General features: G+C 33.5%; 1 pseudogene; it reads right to left on the bottom strand.

The window, feature by feature from the left end:
* Nucleotides 1-209: 209 nt before the first annotated feature.
* Nucleotides 210-23,851, bottom strand: LOC144371906 (protein lin-54 homolog; annotated as a pseudogene).
* Between the last annotated feature and the right edge of the window lie 2,973 nt (nt 23,852-26,824).

The raw sequence follows: 26,824 nt of genomic DNA, 5'->3' as shown, positions 1-26,824 counted from the left end.
ATGAGTATCATGGATACCGGCTGTTGGATGCAAATGCTTCTCAGGAGGGCTAGAGGTGGTAGGGTACAACTGCTTGCAAACTACTCCTCTTTGTTATCAGTCCTTCTAAATAACCAACGTTAGTGCTCATAATTACTGGTTGGTTATAATGTGTAGATTTTTCTTCTCTCTGGACGCAAGTAGCATTATCATCAGTTGGAGAGAGACTGTCAGAGGTTGACATCTGCTGTCAGAGTCAAAATCCTGAGGCTTGAACACCAGCGATGCAAGGGAAGGCCCCCTTTGAACCAGTTCTCTGGATCTTCTTTCCTGTCCCCTTTTATTTCACTCTGGATGATCTCAGCATCTCCTTCAGGCCCCAGGTAGGCTAGGGTAAGGGCAGGTCCTGGGGAACCCAAAGGGAAAGTTAGTAAGTGATCAAGCAGGGAAAGAAAGAGGAAGAATGTTATTTCCAAGTGAGTTCAACAGTAAATCATAATTGAAATCATATATATATATATATATATATATATATATATATATATATATATATATATATATATATATATGGATTTTGTCCAGAGAACATAAAAAAAGGTAAACACATTCAGAGCTGTATCTACTTGGGGAGTAGTTTGGTTACAATACAAACATTTGTGTAATTTTGTTAATGTGTAAAGACTCTTCATTGAATGCTCCTTGTGGTTTTTGATTACCAAGGTCTTTTAGCAAACAAAGCATATACAGATTGCCTCCCATCATGTAGCAAAAACTGAAGAGGGGGATGCCAGAGTGCATTGCAGGCAGTGCCATACAAGAAAACCAAATGAGGTCCGAATATTAAGTTAATCTTTATTACTCATGTGAACTGGCAAAACACAAATACATATGTTTTCTCCGTTACTACTTTTGAGCATTTCTTAACTACCTAGGATTCATCAAAGCTTAGAGTTTCAACCACATTTTGTCGTCACATGTTTTAATATCTTACATGCACAAAAGTACCCTTGCTTTTGACATGATTTTTCTCAGACTATTTTAATTTTCACAATGGCAATATAAGCACAATTGTTTCAGGCCTTATTTGTTTTTCTCAATTTAGGAATTTTGATATAGTTTTCCCCAGGATACCAAACATTCTATCCCCAGAAAAACCATAATAATTCACTTTGGTGGGGGGCAGGGTAACTAGAACAGGAACAAAGTATGGTTTTGTGAGTAAGTACTTAAGGAGTGGATAAGTCAGTTGGAGTCCTTTATCTTAATGGAGCCATGAAGCAAAGGTTATTCTTTGTCTGCACTCAGAGTTCATGATTTCATCATAATAGAACCCAACAAAGTTTATTTTGTCCTCCATTTTTTTTTAATACCTGAAGATAATTTTCAACTTATAGGTTAGGTTGTTAGCTGTTTCCATATTTCTGGTATGTTGGAAATCCTCTTGGGTGATGTTTGCTTAATTGACTGTCTATATCTTTCATTGTTCCAAAAAAAAAAAATGATGGCTGAATTTTCTCATGAACATGAGGTCTGACCTGGTACAGCAAGGCTATCTTTATTCTCTCTCTGTGGTTGTATCAGACAGTGGCTGGGACCAGATATTCTAAAAGTCTCCTTTGCTCGCAAGTCTCATCCTGGACTAAGAAGGATCAGAGTAACTGGAAGCTTTGTGCCTTTTTTTCACTCTCTGGTGTCCCTATGTGACCTCTCCACATGGTGAACTCAGAGAAGGGGCTTTTTGCAGGGCTGAAAATGGAGAAAGCCCAAAGACGCAGGCAGAACATCAGCCTTCTCAAACCAACACCAGACATCACTCAGCATTGCTTTCACACCAGAGAAGTCACACCGGCCACCCAAGGCCCAAAAATGGGACAGAGACCATGTCTCAATGAGAGGGATGTTAAATATGGGGATGGACTATAAAACTGTCAGAGTCAGATCTCCAGTCACAAAACATGTACATTCTTTCTGCTTGAAAATGATATTCTCCCTCCCAACCTTCCACAGTCTCACTGTCATCTGAGTGAGTTCTGGATGCAGATAAAATTTGTTTGTAATGTTCTTCCTTGTTTGAAGACCTGGGGACAAAAGGGACTGGTGCCTTGCCCCTCCCTTGCCCACTTACAACCATAGGGCAGAAATAGAACAACCCCCACAGAGTCTCTTACAGAAAATAATTGAAGAGGGGAAATCATGACTGTTCCAGATCTGCATCACCTCAAAACCCATCAGATGCTTGTGCAGCCCATGCAGTAGATCCAAGCCACTGCCTGGAAATATTTTTTTCATGGTTTCTGGTTTAATTTTCTGGAGCTTCTGAGTAATCATTATTTTTCCCATGGGGAATTATGTGTTTTTGAATGAGTAGTTTTCTCAGTCTGATTGCTCTGTGTAACTACCAGAAATTCGTGGCTAAAATATCAACAGTTTATTGTGTCCATTGTTCCCAAGTCCAAGCACAGCATAACTGGGTTTCCTGCTTTGAGATTCTTGGGCTGCAGCCAAAATATTGGTCAGAGTAAGTATCTCAACCCAGATCATGATCATTTTCCAAGTCCATTGGCTGCTGGTGTAATTTACTGCTGTGTTATCCTGCCACATCTCCACTGCTGGAGGCTGCCTGCAGATCTTTCTATATGGAAAAGGGATAATTTACAGTTTCTGTCTTCCACTACCACCTAGAGAGCATTTTTAAGAAGCCCACCTGATTGCATGAGGCCCACCTTGCCAATCTCACCACAAAAAGGTCAGCCAATTGAGGAACATAATCACATCTATGAAATATATTTAAAGGGATAGAAACATTACTTTTGAATCATAGAGCTGGAGGTAGGTGCAAATTCTCTAGGAGCTAAGGATCTGAGAGCATCTTAGAATTTTTCCCCTCTCATCACAACTAGCAGTTTGTGATGCAAAAATTATTGTTTCCTTGTGTATTATTTTTGCTCACTTTAACTCAAACAGTCCTTTTTTATAGCAATTACATTAAAGATTCATGAATGTCCCAAAAGTTCTAAGTGTATTCCACATAGCAGGTACCCAACCACAAATGTCTTTTAGATAAGATTCTCCCTACTCTTGGTTCCTGAATGATCATGGTAGGAGGGCTAGATTCTTTAAACTTCTTAGAAAACTATTGTTTAAAATATTTTTTTTAGTTGTTTATGGAACTTCATTTCATTCATTTATTTATATAAAAAGTAAATGAGAATCGAACACAGTGCCTCATACATTTTAGGCAAGTGATCAAGCACTGAGCCACAGCCCCCATTGCTAGAGGACTTAATTTTAACAGGTAGAATCTGAGATGCCCCAAATTATAATTATCAGTTCTCTTTCTCTGAAAGAATCAGTGAGGCACCTACTCCTGTCTTCACAAGGTCTTAATAAATGATCTTACAAGACTTCATTGATATTCAATTTGAGGTTCTTTCTTCATTTTGGCTTTCATTGCTATTTGCGTGTATTAAAAATTGTTCATAAGTTTGAGCACTTGTTTTTCCTACTTGAATCATTAAATTTCTTCTTTCTTTCTTCCTTTTTTGCCTAATGGAATTGGTAGGGTTTCGAGGACATTTGTTAAATAAAAGTGGTGAGAGAGGGCATCCCTGTCTATTCCATTTTTTAGAGGGGCTTTTAGTTTTCTCCTATTGAGGATGATACTGGCCTTGGGTTTAACATATATAGCTTTTATAATGTTGAAGTATTTTTCTACAATAAGTATATTTCCCACAATAAGTATTTTTATTGTGTTGTGGATGCTATATTTTTTCAAATGCTTATTGCATTGACTGAGATATTATTAAAACCCACAATCTCCACCAGATATGTTATAAAACTCATAAATTCAGAAAATTATTAGGATATAAAAATGAAACCCATAAATCAATTGCATCTTTCTACCCCAATGATGAATAAACCGAAAAAGAAATTTGGAAAACTATACTATTTACAACAGCTTTATAAAAGAAACAAACAAACTTGGAAATCAATCAAACAAAAGCAATAAAAAGTCACCAAAATAGAAAATAGAAAACACTAATAAAGAAGTTTAAAAAGACCTTAGAATTTAGAAAGATCTCTTATCTCCCTGGGTAGCAGAATTAATATTGTCAAAATGACCATACTACAAATAGAACTATAAAAGTGCAATACCATCTCAATCAAAATCCCAATGATGTTCCACAGAAATAAAAAATGCAGGCATAAAATTCATTTAGAAAAATTAAGAGACCAAGAATAGCCAAAGCAATCCTTAGCAACAAGAATGAAGCTGGTGGCATTAATATTCCAGACCTTAAACTATACTACAAACAATCAAAACAAAACAGAATTGTTTTGGCACCAAAATAGACCTGCATACCAATGATAAAGAATCTAGAAAAAAGTGACTAACCCAAATAATTACAGTAATCTTATATTAGACAAAGGCATCAAAAATAAAAAAATGATAGCCTTTTCAAACACCGGTGCTAGAAAAACCGGAAATCCATATGGAACAAAATGAAACCACTATCTCTCACCATTCACAGAAATCAACTAAAAGTGGATCAAGGATCTAGGAATTAAACCGAGACCTTGTGCCTTATGGAAGAAAAAGTAGTCCAAAATTTTTATCACGTAGGATTAGGCCCCAACTTCCTTAATAAGAAAAATATAGCACAATATTTTTTTTAAAAAGAAAGTACCAATAAATAAGATGGATTCAATTCAGACGGCTTCTTCTCAGCAAAATCAGAAAAAGTAACAATTAATGAGGTGAATAGAGAGCCTACAAAATGAGTGCAACTCTTTACCACAAGCACATCAGAGAGAGCACTAATACCTTGGGTATATAAAGCACTGTAAAACCTTAACACCAAAAAATCAAATAACCCAATCAATAAGTGGGCCAAGAAACTGAACAGACATGTATAATCAATCAAAAAAATATATAAAAATGTTTAACATTTCTAGCAATTAGATAAATGCAAATCAAAACTAAGATACCATCTCACTGCAGTCAGAATGGAAGCTATCAAGAATAGCAACAACAATAAGTGTTGGAAAATATGTGGGGGAAAAGGCACACTCTTACATTGCTGGTGGGACTGCAAATTGGTGCAGCCAATCTAGAAAGAAGTATGGAGACTTCTTGGAAAACTTGGAGTGGATAAACCATTTGACCCAGGTATCCCCCTCCTCAGCCTATACCCAATGGACTTAAAATGAGCTTACTATAGGAACACAGCCATATTAATGTTGATAGTAGCTCCAATTCACAATAACTAAACTGTGGAACCAATACAGATGCTCTTGGATAGATGACTGGGTGAAGACACAGTGGTGTATACACATTATGAAATATTACTCAGCAGTAAAAGAGAATAAAATTATGGAAATTGCAATTAAATGAATGGGGTTCAAAAATATCATGCTAAGAAATGTAAGCCAATTGTTAAAAAAAAAAATCAAAGGCCTAATATGCTGTCTGATTATTGGGTGCTAATCCATGAAGGGGGTTGGGGGGGTGAGAATGGAGGTACTTTGATTGGGCAAAGGGGGAGGCATAGCAAAGAAGAGATGCAGGTAGGAAAGATGGTAGAATAGGATGGACATAATTACCCTAGGTACCTGTATGACTGCACATGTCGTGCAACTCCACATAATGTGTAACCAAAAAACATAAAGTTGTGCTTTATTTTTTTACAATGAATCAAAAAGCTTTCTGCTGTAATGTATAATTAAACAGAATCAGTAAAATTCAACTAAGAAAACACTTATTTTCTTTATAAAAACAGCCTGTGGATCTTCTGTTGTAGCAATAAAAACCAGAGAAAGACAGGGCTCCTGAGGAAAGCAGAGACCGGAAGCTCAGGGTTGAGCACAGAGCCAGCCACACTATTTCCCATTAAGAGCTTGCTTTTCTCCAACTCCACAAAGAGAAAAAACACAGGCAATTCCTACTGATGGCTTTGGGAAAGGAGGTCACTTGGAGGAACTACTGCTGTAACACTGTACTCTGGCTAACAGGTTCATTATCTCCCATCTTGTTCTTTTCATTTCTTTGATAGTAATAACTATATCTTACTTTTCAAACCCAAACCTAGAACAAAATATTATTCCAATAGAAGCTGTATTTAAAATGCAATATGAAGAAATCCATTCTCTGACTCACTAGAGCAGTAGAGGAGGATCAAGGCTGTCATGCCCAGGCTTCAGGTACTTCCCAGGGGGCCCCAGGTAAGTCCAGACCCCCTGGAAGGAAAGACATTACTTTCTGGAAAATAATTACTTTCTGCCCCTAGGATTCAACACTGGAATAACCAGCTCTACATAACCAGGGTAGTGCCATGGCACTAGACACCAAAGTACACACTACATGCTGCCTGTAACCACAGGATGCAATTGAAAAGACAGGACCAGAGATGAGAGCATCAGCACTCTACAGGCTTTCCTAAGTTAGCAGGTAAAGCAGACAGCCTGATATTTCAGAAAAAAAAATATAGGAGAAAAGCAACATTTCCTGTATATATCTGCTTTAAAATTATAGCTTAAAAGCCACAATTCAAAAGTACATAAATAAATAAGATTAGTACTTATTAATAAGAAAAAAATTAGAAGTCCTAGTCTCATACATAAGTCTGGGTCATATAAGTCCTAATCTTATTAATAAGTCTATATTCCAGCAAGAACATCTCATTATCCAAAAAAATCATAATGTATTCACAAAAATACATTAGGTTTATAAGGCATGCATGTGGAAAAGGAGTCTCTGATCTTCAGTATCGCTCTCCCCAGACCAATAGTAATGAGCCCTTCTGCTGCGCCCCTCCCCTGACTCAGGCAATGGCAAGGCCCTACTGAGGTGGATGGCGCAAGGCGTCCATCCTCTGGAGGAGCGCAGTATGTTTCTGGGAATGGGCTGATTTGTTTTTGTATTCCTTTAATAAGTATGGTTTTGATTTCTCATGACCATTAAGTATAAAGGAAAAATCATGACTTTCCTAATTAATGCAACTACTTCTAAAGCATAGATCTGTTTGCTCTAAATGCAATGATTCAGCTGTGGAGTGTAAATTGTTAATGTCTAAAGAAAAACTCCCTGTATTCCTGTCAGGGAAGTTTTTGAGAAATTAAATTAAAATCTAGAGAAGAAAAATTAATGTTAAGAAGATAGATTAGTGCTTAGTACTGGGCAACTTGTTCTTGTTCCTGTGCACAATGGTTTGTGCTCTTACTTCTGTTTGATTAAAAGTAATAACAAGTCAACCCCTTGCCGTAACCATGGCACCGGTTCCAGTCAGTAAGTCAAGAAAGAATAGTCAAGGTATAGGCCAATAGTTTGGGACATTTGTAACTATTATTAAAAATTAACTAAGCAGAAACTGCTCAAAGCAAAACGCGAACTGAAAGTACACATGCTTGCTTATGCATAAGCCAAGATACATTCTTCTATTCTAATTGTAGCTATGTAATATTTTGTTTTGTTTGAATAATGATTCCTGTTTTGTAACCACAAAGTACTGTAAGCCTGCCAAAATTAAAAGTATATATGATCAACTTCACAAGTAAAGATTGGGATCAACACCTTCACTTTGGTGTCTGTGTTGTTTCTCCACCCCCTCTTTCGCCAACTCCTCACCATCCGTTCGTCTCCTGAGACCCCCTGTTGGAGCTGGTCTCCGACACCCTTCCCCTGGTAATTGGCGATGGCTTGATTTGGGAGCCACATTCACATTCTTGCCTTTAGTGTGATTAATAGTATACAATACATTTCGTAATTTATGTATAATCTATTTATAATGGCTGATACTATCTGTATAAAGTCATTCTTTCTAAAAAAATCATCTTGTTTGGTATTGGGGAGAAAAACCTAGGACTCCATACTTAATAGGCAAATGCTCTACTTTGGAGATGAACTCCGAAAACATTTAAAAAACCATCAGTTTTGTGGTTGGGGCTGGGGCTCAGTGATAGGGTGCTCACCTCACACACAAGAGGAATTAGCTAAGAAGTAAGTAAGATGTTAAAAGGGGGTGATAGGAGAGAATACCCTTGATTGTTACTGATCCTTGTGGGAAAGTTTCAAGTTTATTATTATTAATAATGAGGCAGGGGTGATTTAGCCACCAGCCCCCAGGTGGCAGGAGCAGACTACAAGTTGGGACAAGTCAACAACACTGAGGGAGAACTCACCCAAGCCCAAGAACAGAAAGTTGACAGAAGGAGCTAAGGCCCAGTTGGGTGACTGGCCGACTGATGGGGATTTACTTGTGCAAGCCCAGGCCAGGGCTCTTAATTTCCAGGCAGAATGCAATGGTTGGCAGAGTCCTACCCTTCATGGAAATCTGAGGCTTGGGTCACAATTGACTCCTTGGTGCTCCAGGAGGTTCAGAGCAGAGATAAATAGAGACTGAGGTAGTTTTCAGAGCGGGTCTGATGGCTAACTGAAATTGTTTCAATATTGTCCTGGTTTAGAGGCCTAGGCTCTTAATTGGGCCACTCTTTGGGCCAGGTGAGGGGGCAGCTTGGCTTTCCTAACCAGCAGTATATCCAAAGTCACCAAGGATGAGGTTCTCAATGATTTCAATGATGTAGAAGCAGGTTTACCTAATTATTGAAGAAAAAACCTTGAAGTAACAAAATGGATGATCAGGTATGACAATGAAAGACTTAAAAACTATTTTACTAAGCTAGAAGAAAAGTATTCAGCATCAGAGCTGCAGATTCAACATCAATCTACAAATTACAGGAATGAACTGGAAGAGAAAGAAGTAGAAATCAGGCCACTTAAAACAAGACAGTTTGCACTAGAAAATGAGTTGTCCACACTGCAGTCAGTAGATTCAGGAGCAGGTGATGTACCAGCAACTTCTGCCCCATCTTTATTAGGTAATGAGGTCAGTCAATTTTCAGCTTTTCCCAGTGATGGCATGGACTTCAGTGACATCATTTCATCACAACAAGAAATCAACACACTGTCATTTGAAGTTTCAAGACTTGAATCTCAAATTAGTTATTAGAGGGATATAGCTCAGGCAAAGGGAACACATAATTCTGATCAAAGTGAAATCTGTAAACTACAAAATACTATTAAGGTACTTGAAAAAAAACAAAGTCAAGACCTTGATTATCATCAAAAGGAAATGTCAGTTTTGCAGAATTCACATCAAAAGAAACTGCAGAAATAAGTTGCTGGTATCAAGAGAAATGACTATATAGAAAAGATTGAAAAACTTGAAAATCCATTTAAGGTGACTCAGGAGTTACAGTAACTGATGAGTCTAAAATCGGTGAGATGGGGAAAAAAAACTATTCAGGTTCTACAAACTGAAAATGTAGAGTTTGAGACAAAGATGGGAGAATATAAGAATCAAATAAAAGACATAATTAAAAAATTTTCTTTGGCAGAATATGTCAGATTCCTTGAAGAGGGAAAAAGAGCAGCTTAGTTTGAAAATGTGACAAATAATTGAACAGTGTGAAAACTAAAAACTGGAAGGTAGTCAATTGCAGCCTTCTGTGATTGAGCAGAAAGATGAGACATTTAAGAATTTGCAGAAAACCATTGAATAAATAAATGCCCAGAGAGACACACACAATACTCCAGCAGACAATTCTGATAGTTTTCAAGAAACAAAAGTTAAAGCCTTTTTATAGAAAATGGAAGTGAAGAACATGACTTCTATAACTATGAAACTGAAAAATAAATGAAAGGTATCGGAGAAGAGAACTTGATATTCAACTTATAATGAAAAGAATATATCTTTAACCAAACAGACTGGTCAGTTGTCCAAAGATGAAGTTGGCAAACTCAAGTTATCCAGCAGAAGGACAGGGAGATACAAGTTTCTCAGAATATAATTTATTAAAGAAATCTCGATATGATTACACCACAGCTCTTGTTTGCATAATCACTTACCTCCCAGTCCTCAGAGGTCAAAGAGCTGAGACAATCACTGCCAGAAGAATGCCACAATTAGGATGCTCCAGGGAGTTAACCACAGGTTGTCTGATGCAATTACTACCACCTCCAAGAGAAAAAAAGAAAGAACATGAACAATCACATTTCAAAATTAAACAGCTCAAAAACAAACAAACAAACAAACAAAAATCTGTTACAAAATTTACTGAAAGAAAAAAAAAACCTCTTAATCCAAGCCAAAATGATCAGTTACTTTCTTCAAATGAAAAGTTTACTAACAAAGTGAATGAAAATGAATTTTTGAGACATGCAATAACCAACCTCAAAGAGAGAATATTAATTTTAAAAATGGAAATTTCTCAACTAACAGGAGAAACTGAAAAAAATAAAGAAAACATCCAAAGAGAAGGAAATGAAGAATCAAGCATTATAAGAGGCGAACATGAAATTCTCTGTGATGTTGAAAGAACAAGCATTGGAGTACCATTTGATGAAGAAGAAAGCTCTTGACTTTGAGAAACTGTTACAATAAAAAAAGAGCAAGGCTGGGGAATTAAATTGGTTTTTAAATGCAGTTGAATCCATGCAGGATAAAGCCATTCTATGTCAGCAGGAGACAGACCAACTCACCTTGTCCCTAAAGAACCAAGAGATGGAAAAGAGTACCCTCCAGGAAAAGGTTTCACATTTATATGACAAAACTTACACTTAAATAAGGAGGTACAAAGACTGGAGAGTTATTTTTTAGTATCAGAAAATTCTTAAATCTGGGAAATTTGGGCTGCAGAGAAAAGAGAGATGAATCTAAGAGAATGAGTCACACTATTGGAAGAAAAGCTACTTTCGTCTTCTAATGCAAGTTATCAAGCCAGTGTGCAGGCAAAGTCCCTATGGAAACAGGTTCATTTACTCTCCCAAGAGAGGGATAAAAATGCACTACAGCTTTCCCTCTACCAGGAACAAGTAAAGAAGTATTCCATGTCATTAACTAACCTGCAAATGGTTCTAGAGCATTTAAAACAAGAAGAAAAAGCTATGCATTTGGCTTAATTAGAAATGGAAAGACAATATAAACTGAATAAAAGGAAAAGTCAGAAAATCTAGAGAGGTATTATTATTACAGGAACATGTAGATGAAGCCAACAGTATGTTGAATTCAGCAACCAGATTTACACAACAGTTACATCTAAAGGAAGAATAGATTGAAAGACTTAAAAAACACAAAGAACTCCAACAAGAAATGTTGAATAATTCACAAAAGAAATTGATGAACTTGAAAAATGGCACAGGAGAAAAAGTGGACAAAACCCTAAAGAGAAACCTGTTTATTGGGTATTTTCATATATCAAATGTAAGTTCCATGAAGAGTTACAGTTATTGGAGGAACCCTGGACACTCATAAGGAGAAAAAAGGAGCAGTTGTTGAATGGAGGTGATGGTGGTGTTATGAAGGAGATTTTGTTTCCTGAAATTTAACAATAAGTTCTGGAAAAGAACTATTAAGCAGAGATTGCTCATTTGGTCTCAAAGATGTCCTGGGTGATGAAATGCCAGAGAAGTTGTTCAGAAGGTTCATAATTAAAATGATCTATAAATTAAAGTATGATGTAAGTGAGGAAATACAAGCAAAAAATTTTCATTCAAACAAAGAGATAAGAGAGGAAATACAAGTAGCAAAATATTATTTTAAGAAAGAGATAAGGACTCTGAAAAAGAAAACTGTCAATAGTCCTAGAAATGAAGGATACAATGAACCAAATATAAAACTCAATATAAAACATAAGCAGTATATTAGATCACTTGGAAGAAAGAACATTAGATAATAAAGACAATGTATATAATCTGGAAAATAAACTTGATCACAGAGTTCACATAGTAAGAAACCATGAACAGAACATCCAAGGATTATTGTACAGCATCAAAAGACCAAATATAAGAATTACTGGGATAGAGGAAGGCAAAGAGTTTCAATCCAAAGGAATGCACAATTTCTCCAATGAGATAATATCAGAAAATTTCCTAAGCATAAAGAATGAATTGAAAAACCAAAAAAAAAAAAGAGGCTTACAGGACAGCAAATGTACAAAATTGGAACAGATCTACACAAAGTCATATTATGATGAAAATGCTAGCATACAGAATAAGGATAAAATGTTAAAAGCTGCAAGAGAGAGGAATCAGATCCCATATAGAGGGAGACCAACTTGTATCTCAGCAGATTTTTCAACCCAGACCCTCAAATTTAGGAAATTGTGTAACAATGCATACCAAGAAAAGAGATTGCAACCAAGAAACTTATATCCAGCAAATCTAATCTTACGATGTATTGATGAGATAAAAACCTTTCATGATAAACAAAAGCTAAAAGAATTTGCAACTAGAAAGCCTGCACTACAGAACATCCTCAAAAAAAAATATTCCAAGAAGAGAAAATGAAGAAACAAATGATGAAAATCAGGAGAGGGAGGTATTACATTTAAGAAAAATCTAATCAGTCAAGAAACCAACTCATGTTAAATACCAAGCATAAAGAAAAATGGCTGGGAATACAAATCATGTCAATAATTACCTTCAATATTAATGGCCTAAAATCACCAATCGAAAGACATATACTACCAGATTAAAGAAAAAATAGAGACCCAAAAGTATGCTGCTTCCCTGAGACTCATCTCATATAAAAAGACATCCTCAGCCTGAAGGTGAAGGTTTGGAAAAAATTATACCACTCACATGGACTGCACAAGCAAGCAGGTATTTCCATCCTCATAACAAATAATGCAGACTTCAAGCTAAAGTCAATCAAAAAGGATAAAGAAGGACATGACAAACTTATCAAGAGAACAATAAACAAAAAAGACTTAAAAATTATAAATATATATGCCCCAAACACTGGAGCATCTACATTAATCAAACAAATTTTTCTCAAGTTGAACTGTCACATACGCCACAACACAGTAATTTTTGGTGACTTTAACACATCTGTTTCTTCACTAGTTAGATATTCCGAACAAATGTTGAACAAATAAATTTTAGAATTTAATAATAAAATCAATAAAGTAGACTTAACTCACATATATAGAATATTTCACACTTCATGAAAGAATGAACTTTCTTCTTGCAGTATACGGATTCTTTTCTACAACAGACAATATATTATGTGACAAAGCAAATATAAAAAAAAATAGATACTACCCTGTATTATATCATATCATAGTGGAAAAAAATTAGAATTCCATGATAAAATAAGAAATTAAACCTACTCCAATGCCTGGAGACTAAATAATATGCTAATAAATGAAAAATGAGTTGCAGAACAAAAGAAGCAGATAAAAAAATTATGTGAATGAGAACACAGATACGACATACTGAAATCTCTGGGATACTATGAAAGCAATTCTAAGAGCAAAGTTCAATGCAGAGAGAAAAAATTAACAAATAAATGATTTAACATTACATCTCAAAACCCTAGAGGAAGAAAAACAAATAAACACCCAAAGCAGTGGAAGACAAGTAATAATTAAAACCAGAGCTGAAATCAGTAAAAAAAATTTTAAAAAATTGAAAAAATCAAAACAAAAATTAATTATTTAAAAAAAATTTAAAAAATGACAGACCCTCAGTCATGCTAATGAAAAAAAGGAGAGAAAATCTCAAAATACTAACATCCGTGATGAAAAAAAGAAAATTTGACAGCAGACACTACAGAAATACATATGATAATTAAAAATTATTTTGAAAACTTGTACTGTAAAAAAAAATATTGAAGGCATTGACAAATTTCTACAGTCAAAATAATTTGCCCAAATTAAATAAAGATGATAAACCAATTTAAACAGATCAATTTCAAGAGATGAAATAGATGATGCCATCAAAATCTACCAACAAAGAAAAGCTTAGAACCAGATGGATACACAGCCAAGTTCTACAAGATCTTTAAATAACAACTAATATCAATACTCTTCAGTTTATTTCAGAAAATAGAAGAAGAGGGAGTAATTTCAAATTCATTTTATGAGACCAATATCACCCTGATTCCAAAACCAGGCAAAGAACACATCAAAAATACACATTACACCAATATCTCTAATGAACGTACTGCAAAACTTCTCAATAAAATTTGGGAAAATCAAATACAAGAACATATAAAGAATCCATGCACCACAATCAAATGAGATACATCCCAGGCATGCAAGTTTGGGTCAACATATGGAAATCAATAAATGAAATTCATCACATCAATAGAGTCAATGCATGCAACACAAAACTAGATTCAAATAATTGTTTTCTAATGTAACAAATATCTAATGTTGTTTAGTTCATGCAAGGATCTCATTTTCTGGACATGCTTTGACAAATTTTGGAGTAAAAATCAGTTCACAACTATAAGTTAAAAACCCTGGGTTCCAGCCCTAGAGATGCAACTCACTAGCTGTAGGACTTCTTAAGAGGTATTTAACAACTCTGCAAAGAGCCTCAGCAATATCTTCAGATAAAAAAAATAACAACACATAACCCAGTGCACTGTAATGATAACTCAACCTAATATTCTGTGAGAAAGCAAAGCCATCTACAGAGGAACAGTACAGAGTGGTGTGGATTAGGTGATGGTACAACTCACACTAGTAATAAATCCTCTTCATTTATACCTCAAAGCAATAGACTCTTACTTGGAGAAATAATTTCTATGCTTAATCAAGCATTACTAAGTCACACAACATTTTGGATATTTAGAATAACAATATTATAAAAAGGAGAATATTAACAAGATCCTACTAAAAACAAGTCTTTCAATTTACTGAAAAATTTTAAATTAAGGTGTTTAGAAAATAAGCATTTGGAAGCATTTAATCACAGATCTTGGACTACTATGTACAGTTGGAACTAAGAGAGGAGAAAAATTGAACACAGAAAAGAAAATTGACTTACTTATTTTACTTCATCTTGAGGTATTTTTTAAGTGGCTTATAAATCTCTGCCCATTGTCTGTTAATCTCAATTTTAAAATATAACTTCCAGCCCAAAGACAGATAACTATCAATAACTAAGGCAATTAATCCATCCTTCAGTGAGCCTACAAATAATCTCAGTGCATTTAGTAAATGTAAAGAAAACCTATGCAAAATTGATATGTTAGGAAAAAAAACTAAATCAAATTGACTCATGTCACTTCACAGCAGGAGAAGAGAAAAGAGGTTTTATATTAAGATTAATTAACAGAATCTGAAAATAAATTTTAAAATCATGTACCTGAACATATTGCCAGCCAACTTCAGTTTTATTCATAACCCACAGTTCATGAATATTTTCCACCAGTGTTTCTCTTATCCTCTCTAGGTGAGGAGGCAACAAGACCTAAAATTAACATATATATCAGAAACATGAAAACAAATATCAAGGTGCAGGGTCATAACCCTGCCTCCTAAGCAAATAGAATTCAACAATAGAACTTATCCTAATAAACCTATTTCCACAATTCTCAGTAGGCAAATCTGGATTTTTTTTCCTTGATGAGTACTTTTTTTCTGGGAGAATTAATGAACAAAGTAAATGGAGTGTTGATGGGAACTACTGAAGGATTTTAATAGACACGTGACAACCACCAAAGTGTGCATTAATTTAAAATAGAAATCACTCCAATGCTCTTCTTACACAAATCTGGCTGGTGTTCAGAGGCTAGGGGAATGGCAAGCCAGTGCCTCGGTTATATTCCATGGGCTCCTGGAGCCTATATATATCTGATTTCAGTAATTTATGTTTTCTCTTACCTGTACACTCTGTTTTTTTTTTAGAAAAAAAAACAAGAAAACACAAAACAAAACAAAAACATTTACCTGTTCTCATTACAAGCATAAGCAGGAGCAGGAGCAGGAGCAGAAGCAGGAGCAAGACCAGAAGTCCTGCTGTGATCACTATAAGAACCTAAGTTTTCTATTCTCAGAAGGGCTACAGAAAGGTGACAGGTTGGGGTGACTTGACTCACAACACTTAATTACCACCGATCTGCATGGCAAGCTTTTCACTTTTCAGGTCCTGCTTTCCACAGGCACTGTTACCATGCTGGTCACAACTCCATTTGCCCCAATTTGTCTGATGACTCATATTTTCAATTGTGGGTGCCCCACTGTATATGTGCACTGCTAATGTCTTTTCTAACCTGAGTCACACCTTCTTAGTCTCCTACCACCTACTTGGATAAACAGATAATCTTAAGTGGGGTACAATTTACCAATCAATCCTGATTATTGTGGTGGTTTTCCATCAGGAAGTTTCTTCTGCATTTTTGTTTTTAAGAAGGTCATTGTTTTACATTTCACCTGAGAGTCAGAACTCACCTGATACTGATCTCTGTGTGGAATCATAGGGAGGAGCCACAGGCTGTCTCTCTGCCCTAGATAGCTGTCCAGCTGACCCTGCACTAGTTCCAAACTGAGAATCCACTGTCAGCTACTGATGTGTCAAGAAACTAACTCAAGGATCTACTTCAACATTCTGTTATGCTGGGCCTATTTTTCTGTCTGTCTTAACATTGAACTGTCTTATTCAACATTAAAATAAGTCTCAACATCTGGTAGAAAAAGACTCCAAATTTGTTTTTCAATATTATATCTGTAATAGTACACTTCTTTATTTCTTGTAATTCCCAATTAAACTCTGTTAATTTTCACATACAAGAGAGAAAGCCCTCTGAAATTTATATTGAAACTGCAATGTTCTATAGTTTAATATGGAAAGAAGTACCATCTTTGTAATGCCAAGCCTCTTGATACATGAACATAGGTAGGATATCTCATTTTGAAATCATCTCTACTTCTCTCAAAATGCTTTCAATTATCTGTATAAATATTTGCATATCTTTCATTGGAATTATTTCCAGATATATGATATTTTATACTACTTAAGTGGATTCATTTAACAATTTTTATTTTGCAATTAACTTTTCTTAATATATAAAATGATAATAGTAATTTATGTTGAGACATGTTTTTGCTTCACTCTATATTTTATAAACATTATTTATAGTTGGAGATGAACATAATACTTTTATTCTATTTATTTGTTTGTTGCGCTGAGATCTCCACAACTTAGCTACAACCCCAGCTCTATCACTTTTTAATTCTAAAAGTGTCCATATATATATATATATATATATATATATATATATATATATATATATATATATTATAGGTGTTATATCCATCTATGACTTATATATAAGTTATAGATGGATATAACACCTATAATTTGTTTATTTAGTTTTTTTTTTGTGTGTGTGGTGCTGGGGATGGAACCCAGTGCCTCATGCATGCTAGATGAGTGCTATACCACTGAGCCACAAGCCCATACCTAAAAGTAACATTTGTATTCAACAATGTAATTAGAGAATTCAAGATTTTATTGGTTTTTCCATTTTGCTGATATTTCTTCCAGTTTAATGAAGTTTTCTTAATTTACTGACATAGTATTACAACGAATGGGTGCAATTTTTTATTCCTCTCTGAACATGACACCTAATAATTTGTTTTGTGAATAATTAACTGATTTTTGAATCCCAACCTTGTTGTGACAGTTGATATATGGATGGACTTGATTTGCTCTTATTTTCTGAAGTGTTTGTGCATGTACATCCATGATGGATATTAAATCTTTTTTTTTTTCTTGTGAAATTTTTGCTTCTTTTAGAATCAGGGTTCCAAATGGACTTCATAAAATCAGCTGAAACTCTGTCTTCAGAGTTTAAAATTGGTATTAGTGTTTTCTTAACTGTTCAGTAGAACTGTTCAGGAGGGTGACTTTGGCCTAAACTTCTTTGTGGCAGTAATGCTTTTAATTATTATTTAATTTTATTTAATAAATAGAGAGTTCATATTTTTTACTTCTTATGTGAGATATGGTTAACTATATTTCCAGAAAGTTTCAGTATCAGTGGAATGACTTTGAGACTTTATGTCTCTTTGAAGTTCATTAAATTGTTTTCTGTATTATTTCTTCTTTCTAGATTTTTAGGTGTTTAATATTTACTTTCTATTACCTTCTTGAAATACTTAGTTAATTATTCAGTCATTCTTCTGTATTTAGGTCCAAAAACACTATAAACAATATTTAGTGAATCTGTAATTTTAAAAACTTCTCATTTTTCCAATTATTATTCAGTTTAGAATATTCTATAAATTTGCATTCTAATTAACTCATTCTTTTCATAGATTTATGGGTTTTTATTTAACTTTTTATTATTGATTTCTAGCTTAATTACATAATGGTCAGAATATACTACTAAATTATTTCAATCCTTTGAAATTTATACTTGGATCATGATCAATTTTTGCAAATGATCCACCTGCACTTGAAAAAATTGTGAATTATGTAAATAGCTGCTGCAGTATTCCGTATGTTTATCAATAATACTGTTCAGATTCTATATCCTCATTGACTGACATACTGTTATTGTAATAGTTGAGATATGTATGGTTACATTGTAAATTGGTTTATTTTTTCCTTATCCATATTTTCCATTTTTGGATTTACAAATTTAGAAGCCATGTCATTAGATTCATATAATGCATAATTATTTTATTTTTCTTATAAACTCCCCAATTTTCATCATAATGAAATGTGTGTTTTTATTTCTAGCTATATTTCTCACCATAATTTTTTTAGATAGCTACAGAAATATACTGTGTCTTTTTCATGCAATTTATTCATATGTACAACTTTGCCAACCTATTACTTTTGCCTCTTTCTGGAATAAAAATCTCTAGGTATACTTCTCAAAAACAGCACACAATTGTTAATGATGTTTACTCAAGTGAAAAATTTATGAGTTATCTCCTCCCTCCGTGCTATGAATGGATTAAACTCAGGCCTCCCACAGGTTAGCACAGCACTCTTTTCTAACCTACACCCAGTCTGTTTGTGTGTGTGTGTGTGTGTGTTTATAATTTTTTTACAGAACAGTATAAATGTTTCTGTGTGATTCACTTTACTGTCTTGTTTTTACAATATAGAAAAGTAGATCTGAATAGCTTTAGTAAATGTAATCTTTCTACTTTCAGCAAGAAAATTATATGCACAAACCTCTCAAAATACTCTTTTTAAATTGTTGAATTTATGTGACTACTAATCTTGTTAAGCAACTTGATGCAAACACCAAAATAAAAAAAAAAATTTAGTGAGTACTACATGGGAAGAAGAAGGCTGAGGAATTTAGATAGCTTTTCTAAAATAAAAAAAAAAACAGTAGCATTTGATTATAAACAAGACATTCTTAAGCAATGCCATCATATATACTCTACAAGTATAAAAAAAAATTCACATTTTTTGACACTGTATATAAGTAAACATCACAATGATGCAGTTAGACTTAATTATAAAATATATACAAAATTTAAAAAGTTTAGATTTAGACCAAAAGTTAATTGCAATCTTTTGAAAAATAATTTGATTAGATATTATTTTATATTTTTTGCTTATTTTATTTATGAAAAATTTAAATAAACATATTAGCTTTATATGCTAAGAATGTCTGAAGTATCTACATTAAAATTACTACACTATAATTTTATAAATTCAATTTTCAAAAGAAGGATAATTTAATGAATAATGGAATCCTCTTCTAGATTATTTAATTTCTATTACCTATATCTTGCATTTTAATTTATATATACTGATCATAGACTAATAATTCCTGGCCATTAAATGACCTAACAGAGTTCCTGAATACCAACATGGTTTTTTTCTGTCATAAAATCTTGAGTCTTATTTTTAGAAAGGCTCTTAAATATAATTTTTAAATTACTAAAAATGATTTAGATTATTTTAGAAGTTATATAAAAAATATATATACTTTCAGATTACAAAATTAGTAGCTAAAAATAATGCCATATTAAACATCCCTTATAAAAACAAATCCCACTACAATTTTGAATGCTTTGTTTGGCAGTCCATTTGAGTAAAAAGGTAAGAATCATGTATTGGTTTAAAAGATTTCAGTTCAAAAGTCTACAAAGAGAAATGTATTGATAAAAATTCTTTCACTAAACTCATCTGTTACAGCTTTTATATTCCTTATTTCTCCATCCATACCAAATTTTATACTTGATAATTATGTGAAGATCTATGTTACCACTACATAATGTTTAATTCTATTCACACATATCTTATTTTAACAATACCCAGTAATCACTTCAACAATTTATTGTTTCAAACACATAGCACCTCTGAAAGACAATGGAGAGATTCCTAAGCATGTTAGCCATTCCTCATTAAACAAAAACTTTCCTCCTCTGAAAATCACTTACTGCACTTTACTATTGTGTGCGTGCATTTTTGAAAAATATAACTTTATTACTTCTTAATTTTAAAAATATGCTTTGGGATTTCTTCCCCTTGTGATTTTCCAAATTAAAAATAACATATTCCAGAATTCACCCTAAAAACGACAATTTTTCTTAAAAATACATTGCTTTCTTAAACACAAGATGTCATTCAAATATGTTCCATAATTTTTTATGTAGACCTTCTATCTGTATTTATTCTAAATCTAGAACCAAAAAATGTCGGGGCAATACCAATGCTTCTTTGGCTGTTTCTACTGAACAAAGTCATACCATGCCATACTTTATAAATTATATTATCGTTATTTATAAATGTTATTTGCCAATAGAATCAGAAGAATAGAACCTCTGATTCATAAGACACTTAAGGAAACTAATAATCTATGTAAAACATTAAAGAAAAAATTTTTAAAGAAAAATCCAATTTAGAAAGGGCATATTAGTATAACTAAGATTTAAAGTGTTCTCATTTCCTTATTTAAGGTTTTTACTCTTTTAATATTATAATTTCATATTTCTTTAAAAATGACAGAATTAAAATACAGTAGTTGTTAAACTATCTTCCAGAAAGTCAAGCATCCTTAATATTTCTGTACAGGTCCATTTATCAGTCTTATGCAAGAGTTAGAAATTCATGGTACCAAGGTCACTTTTTGCTTTTCCTGCAGAGTTAATGATGCACATCAAACATTTTTCCATATAAAAACACATACACCCTCAGATTAGAAAATCACTGACTAAAAATAATGACATATTAAAAATATAATTGACAGCCACACTGTGGTGGTATTAAGAATGCCTCAAAAATCACCCACTCTGCTGCTGCCTTTGATTCTCTCTTCCTGTCTGCCTGCTTTGGCTTGGTGTGAATCCAATTCCTACTTCCTTAGTTATAAACATAAATGGAAATTTTCCTCCTCCACTATTCAAATTTAGGTTGGCCTAGTAAGTAAGTCTGAAATAATCTGAGAAGATAATTGATCTTCCTGCTCTTCATTGCTACTCTCTTATTCAGCTCCACCTGCCCACGTCATCCATGTTTTTCTCTCTGGGCTTACTTCAAAATTCTTGCAGCCAACACATTTACATATTGAGGAACACATTATTTTTGCCTCATAACACTCAATAGTTTTTAAGACTTCCTGACATTGGCAATTACATCCCTTGCTATGACATTGATATGATTCTCCCCATTTTATTTTCCTGTCTTAGGTTTAAAATCTAAAATAGAAGATTTTAAACATGCCTTTATTGTTTTATGCCTTTCATTTTCAAGTTACAAATTGTTATAATAATTAATACAACTGCAATTGTTATAAAATTTGCCATTTACAAAGCAATCACAGTATAATTTCAAATAGTGATTTTGTACAATTACAGGACTTTTGCTCTGATTGGCAGATACTGATGGTATTATGCCATTGAATGGAAGACTTGACTGGGTCTCGATACCAGATATTCCAATAAAATAAGAGCTGACTGCTATGCACACATATGAAGACTGCAGTAGCTGAGTAATGTACTGAGCTTGAAGCACTGCATAACCCACAATCCCTGTTCCTCTAACTGGTGCCAGAACAGCACCTGGTAGCATATTAGGGAGGTTGGGCAGAATTTGTGGCTGTCGAAAGAAAGGCATCATAAGTCATTTTTGTACTTGGCTATTAGTTTCTATTTATGAAGCTGGATTGATGGATTTGGGGACAACTTGTTGTATTGCCTGAACTTGGACAAATAGAACTGACATCCACACTGGGGTTGTATTAACAACCACTGGCTTTTCTTCCTAAAGGGGTTTAATACCTGTACTGGGATTGTGACTAACTGGTAGAGTTATGATACTGGCTGTGGTGGCCGTAAAAAAATCAGACATAATTAAACTTACTTCTAGGCACTTGAAACTGCTGGGCATTTGCCAGCAGTTCTAGAGAAATTTGGAGCAGTTTCAAGAGGAATACTTGTCTTAAATTATGGTATGCCCATTTTTTCAACAGTGAGGGTTTGCACAGCTGATTCCATTGCTTTATTTTGTGATTTCAAAGGTGAGATGGCTGTTTTATTTGGCATCTGCATTTATCAATTTAAAAGTTGATGCAATAACTCCACTTTCAGATATTGTTATGGTGTTTGATGGAGTTCTAAGGGTAGACTGTGAAGGAACCTTATCTGCAATGACTGATAGTGATACTTGAGTTGTCTGTTCTGTAACTGCTTTATTATTAATTGTTTTACAAAGAACAACTTCCTAATTACTGGATCACAGGTTGGTGTTCCAGGATTCTTAGCAATCTCATCTGGCACCACCTCTATGATTATTCTCCTGCTAGAAGGTGATCAGGTGCAACACCAGAGGCACCACTGCCTCTTTGCAGGGCATTCCTCAGGCTCCAAGCAGCTGTGGTGCCTCCAAGACACAAACCTAGGTTTGTTAGCAATCACAAGCCCCTCACCATCCTACCACTTCATTCTATAATACACTATGTCTATAACTTTTAATTGCAGTATTTTCCCATTTTCATTTAATATTGTTCGACTCATCTCATATTCTTTTAAAAGTTTCTAAAATACAATTTATATGCCATAAAGTTATCTTTCTTAAATTGCACAATTTCAATGCTTTAAAGTTTATTTACAGAGTCTTGAATGACAATAATCTAATATCTGAAAAGGTTTAGTATTATGTATTCTTATTTTCTCGGCTTTCTTTCTTTTTTTTCATTAATCATATATTTAGATATTCCATTCTTCTCTACTGGTTCTACTTTATTAATCTTTGAATTACTATCCTACAGATTACACATGCATCTGTGGCATTAGTAAACTACTAAAAGTTAGTAACAGTATTATGTTCCAGGAAAAGTTGGGACCTTGGAACTTGTGTTTACAAGCTGAAGCCTTTCCTTTTGTATTATAACTACTCTGCTTCTCAACACAATGCATATTTTAAGCCCTACCTTTCCAATAATGTCAAAGTCACCTCAGTGTATTTCTTGTCTCTTTATAATTATGGATCCCAAATGTTCTGAGCTAGCTCAGATGCTTCCAAAGCCTCTGAAACCCCCCCCTTTTGCTTATTTGTTTATTTAGTATTTGGTTATTTTTTGGTAATGTATCACCTCTTAAGTAAACTCTTTCAAATTTCCCAGTTTAGGGAGCTTCTGTTTTCCATAGCCAGAACATTGGCTGGCTGCTAGCTGAAAATGGAATTACCTCTAGTTTTTTATATTTTTTTCCTAAAAATTTCAAATAAGGTCTCATCCAAACAATACATATTCAAAATAAATTCAAACAACTTTTTGGTTTTTACCTGCAGATTTCCTTATCTCCGAAAAAAAAAATGTGTGATACATGGATTCCTTGGTGAAAGATAGTTTGATAAGAATGAACCAACTGCCAATTAACAAAGACTTAAATAAAAGCCACAGTGTATACTTTTATTAAAACATTTCCATCTGGATAAAGCAATTATATTTTAAAATGCAATCAATTTAAATCTTGAAAGTGATAAGGAACAAATATTTAACTACAATTTGTTAAACTATAAACCAAATTTATACCTACTGGCATAAGCTTTGCACTGGTTACTTGTAGACTTCCTTTTTTTCCAATAACTAGTATTATCATTAGTTAGCATGCTACCTTTTTATTTATGATTTTTATATTTACATGTATTTTATTTTTCTGTGATTGTATATAGACACATGCCTTTATTTTATTTGTTTATCTTTATGTAGTGCTGAGGATAGAACCTGGGGCCTCACATGTGCTAGACAAGTGATCTATCACTGAGCTACAGCCTCAGCCCCTTACAAGTGTTTCCAAAAAGCAAAGCTATAGAATCACTGGACCTCCAACTGAGCAGTCTCCAATGTGGTCTCTGGTATAGCCTGAGTAATTTTAAAATAGAAAATTCAAAGTACTAAATAAGGATAAATAAGTAGTAACTAAGTACTAAATAGATATAAGAGAAATTATAAATAATTAAATAGCATCTTTGTGTACTGAAATATTGAATGTGATTTCTATTTTAAACTGCATGTGACTGCAAAATTCTTCTTGTTATCACTTTGAGAAATTTACCATAAACTTAATTAAGCAAATGAAGTCACAAACATAAGTTCAATAATATATTCAGACATTGACCCTATTTCCTGGCTTTACTGTGGCTTTTTTAAATTAACCAGGCAAAATTTCCTTTTCAGATGTTGAATAATGTAGCAGATTTAGCAGAATAATTTTAAAACTCTTCCACACGAACACATGTATGACCTAGTTCATGCAAAGACCTTATAAATTTCATTTGCAAATATGGTTAATTAAAAAAATATTAAACAAGGCAACAAAGGACTAAGATCTATCTGTTCCTAAATAATTCCTATTTTAGAACAGCACAGCTCTTAGAACACTAATTAAATGCTCTCTGATTTTGCACAAACACTCAGAAAAACATGTATACTTTTTACTCACTGTAACAATAATTATTCAAATCACAGAATATGCTAAAATGGCTCATTTATAAATTTCCAAGTTAACAAATTCAAGTGAATGGATACTAATAATAGAGTAGGTCTTTCCCATGTAGGCTACTTATGAAAATTAATAAATGCAATCAAATACCATAAACAATTGCATATTAAGAGAATCAATAGTCAGGAAGAGTATGAACAACATGTAGAAAAAAAAAGCAATAAAGGAGGGCCACCTTATTACTAACATTGGAATATTTCTAAAATGTCAGATTCTTAAATAACAGCACTTGACAATAAGAGACCAGCTTATGTGACAGAATACTTAGTATACAGTAATAGCCTGGTAAGAGGAGTAAATTTATTGTATAATTCAAAAGGCATCACAGTAAATATAAGGAAGAGGATTATAAGTTCTGATTAATGATGGGATTGTGACATAACCTTTGAGAAAAATCAACTTACAATACTAATATAAATAACCCTCAAAACATATCTACCAAAATTTAAGACAAAAACAAAGAAGGAGGAGTAGCGAGCCAGAAAGAATATAAACTAAAACATCATGTTTTAAGAGAATAATCTTAAAGGGTTGAGAATATGGCTCAGCAGTTTAGTGCTTACCTAGCAAGTGTGAGAAGCTGGGTTAGATCCTCAGCATTGCATCACATAACAATAAGTAAATAAAATAAAAATCTTGTGTTCAACTACATCTCATAATTTAAAAAAAAAGAAAATAATTTTATAACAAATTGTTACAGCAGTTTGCCTTACTTATTAGCTTCTGCTGGATTTCTAGCTTTCCTAGTCTTACATTCCATACATAAATTACAGATCCTACAAGATTTACAAGCTTATAAATACAATTCAGATAATGTTGTGTTTTAAACTAGTCAAAAAATTAATAAGTTATAGATTAGTGAAAAATTATAGATTATAGACATACAATTTTGGGTTGCATTTTAAAAAATGAATGTATCAAACTCAGGATATGGGGGTTTATGGTGAGCTATATCCTGGGTTTAAGTACAGTGATGGATCTACATGACTTTTAAATTGATTATTGCCTTCACTTGGCTGAAACCAGGGATATGGTTGTCCAGCACTTTTTTGGATCCAAGATGTGATTATGCTAACTACTTATTTTAGCCTCTGTAATTTCCTTGCTTATGTGATGCTTAGAAAAGACCTTAATTTTTTTATCCATTCCTAAATTCTGAAGACACAGGCAAGGGAATTGTTTTTCTTCCACAGAGCATCAGTCTCTATGGGTGGGAGACAGTCTGTGGCCAGCTAAATAAAGCTCTCTCTTGTTTGAATTATAACCTACAGTTTTTTCTGAGGTGGCTCCCCAACAATAAGAGAAGAAAAAGTATCTTCTTAAATCCAAACTGCTTACCTGGCTATCTTATCTGTTTTTGGCTGGTTTTCCTAACCACTGTTACAGGAAAGAAAGACAAAAATAGATTACAAATGTATACACTTTCTTTAAATCTTTTTCTTGTTGTTTGAGAACTGCACAGGTTTCCACATTGTTTATATCTGAACTGACTTGTATCTGAGTTAAAAGTACACTCTGACCTGATAAAGAAGTTAGTATTGTGGCTATTTAAGTTTCTTTTTTTTTTATATTCTGTGTTAGTTAATGTATTTTTCTGATCAATCTTATTTTATGTAACTCTAAAGGTTTTTACATTCTTGTTTTGCCAAAGGCCAATTTCTCCAGGGTTAACCCTCAAATACATTCAGAAAATCTCTTTAATAAATCCATAGGAGGATATATATTTGGTGATGATGGAAATAAACCTGATAACTATCAGAAACAAATAACCAGCTATCTGAAACCTTTTATTACAGTGTCCATTATGGCTACTAGATATTATACCTGGCATTTCCAATTATACAGGCCTGTCCTCTCTGTATATTATGTACTGGGAATCACACTGACGTTTAAATAAATTAGCACTTATGAATTTAAAATTTAAACAAATAAGAGTGTGAAATTATTTAATTTGAATCAAATTATTAAATGCAAATATAAATGTTTTTAAAATTCTAACTCACAAATTTTGTAGATGGCCAGACAATAAAATCTTTATATCTAAAAAAATGTCTAAAATGTAATATAACATCAATTGCTT

This window comes from Ictidomys tridecemlineatus, chromosome Y (assembly GCF_052094955.1).
Source record: "Ictidomys tridecemlineatus isolate mIctTri1 chromosome Y, mIctTri1.hap1, whole genome shotgun sequence".
Taxonomy (NCBI): domain Eukaryota; kingdom Metazoa; phylum Chordata; class Mammalia; order Rodentia; family Sciuridae; genus Ictidomys; species Ictidomys tridecemlineatus.
The sequence above is the reverse complement of the archived record's forward strand: the minus strand, read 5'-3'. Positions and strand labels throughout refer to the sequence as shown.